Here is a 2121-nt window from a genome sequence, read left to right as displayed (position 1 = left end):
TCAAGTTGAGGCCATTTGGCAAATCTGCCGATTTAAGAACAATTATGAACTGTTTATAGGTGTGTACCAGATGTGTATATATAGTGTTTGCGAAGTTTAGGACGTAAGGAACAACTTTCGTGAAGAAGCTACGGCCATTCGAGCGTTCATTGAAAAGGTATGTTAAGGCGAAGCTACATCCCTCATTTTAGCACCATTCCTGGGAAATTCCTAAAACGCCAAATGTGATATTTTTCTATTCTCTTGATAGAAAGACCTTCAGTGAAAGGCATTGGGATCACAACTGAATTATTTTCATGATTCTGTTATTTTGATATTTCACTCGTTCGGATAAATACAGTGTTCCACATCTACACGTCATTTTATCAGTTTCCTTGATTATATGTCCGCACGTATGAATTCATATTCTTCCTTGGGTGATGTGAATTAAAATGTCACGCGAGACCCTTACTACTTGTGACCAGCCCTCTTTCTCCACTAGGGTTATTATTAAAGAAAAACTTTAAAGTAGCTCACGACCTTCAAAACTCTCAAATATAATTTAAATGTAAACTATTAGAACACTTGGTTTTTGAAATATTTCTTTTATAAATTATCTAGGAACCAAGTTAGGAACTAAGTAAGTCACCTTAAACTTGTTATGAATATCAACAAGGTTAGGTTATCCTTATAAATTCAAGTTAACCTTTCAAGCTTATTTGGAAGAACATATCAAGTTCCATGAGATTGTTATATGTTATACGAAAGTGATTATGGGGTTATGAGAACAAGACTACAAATGGGCCAAGATTGGCAACATGACAACAGTAACTTATAGGTGTTATAAATCCATGACATGACATGCTATGCATTCTACTCCCGAGCTATGATCAGGAGGTATGGGGCCTATTGCTTATATTTATACGTATGAGACACAGATGGCCACAAATTGGCGAATATGATGCCGGTTTGCTACCGGAAAGCACCGCCATTGCTAGCATTTGGTTGGGTATGTCATTCATCTCTCTCTCTATATATATATGTATTCACGACATACGATTATACGAGCATACCATGCATATTTAAGTAGTAGGGGGATAAATGTCAGCCATGGAGATCATTTGAGTTTCAGTTCAGGTGGTATCTCTATTACCCTTTTACAGTAAATGTTTAGGATTTTACTTTTCGCTTTACATACCAGTACATTTTTATTCGTACTGACGTCCCTTTGCCTGGGGACATTGCTTTTTGTTTTGTGCGAGCAGGTACATGCAGGGACTCTAATCGACTCACCCACTAGGATTCAGGTTCAGCTGTGAGTTAGTAAGCTCCATCTTATCTTGGGGCTATCAGAGGATGTTTACTTTTGTCGTACAGTTTGGGTATAGTCGGGGCCTTGTCCCGACAGTGCTTATGTCACTCATAGAGACTATTGTGGACACAATATTCTGGGTTTTCTTTTTGTATGTTTCAACCTCCAGCCAATAGTCTTGGCATGCATATATAGGTGTGTGTAAGTAGGTATGTTTTCGGTTGTGGCCTCGTCGGCTAGATAGTACATCTTTATCTATTTTTTATGGTTTGTCTACCATTGTTTGTATGGTTATTCTCTTTCAGGTCATGACCTCTGGGTCCAGGCTTCACTTTTTAGAGGTTGTGCTGCCCAATATTTTTGCCTCTCAAGTTTGGTTTAGTTAGTATGTTTCAATGGGTAACTCGATGTTTTAGGGTTTCGAGTGCCAGTTACACGCTTATTTCGGGGCATGACACATTAAACCCCCATCATGTGCCTCCCTCACAAATAATTCTATCCAAGAGCTCATAGGCACACAAAGTCTCTTTCCTTTGAACAAGAAACCATCAAACTTGGAATTGGGAGTAGAAGATCTATCCCTCATCCACCTTTCCCTCTCCCATTCCTCATAATCTATGAAGATTTGAGCGAACACGGGATCCTTGGGATACAATGTCTTCAAGCATTCAAACTCAATAAATTTAGAAGACAGAGTATTTATCAACACATGTTTTCTAGACAAGGCATCGGCCACCACATTTTCCTTTCCCTTTTTGTATTGGATTACATAAGGGAAAGTTTCAAGGAATTCAATCCATTTGGCGTGCCTCTTGTTCAACTTTCCTTGG

The sequence above is a fragment of the Solanum tuberosum genome, unplaced genomic scaffold, assembly GCF_000226075.1.
Source record: "Solanum tuberosum cultivar DM 1-3 516 R44 unplaced genomic scaffold, SolTub_3.0 scf00014, whole genome shotgun sequence".
In the NCBI taxonomy this organism is placed as follows: Eukaryota; Viridiplantae; Streptophyta; class Magnoliopsida; order Solanales; family Solanaceae; genus Solanum; species Solanum tuberosum.
This window is presented reverse-complemented; position numbering follows the sequence as displayed.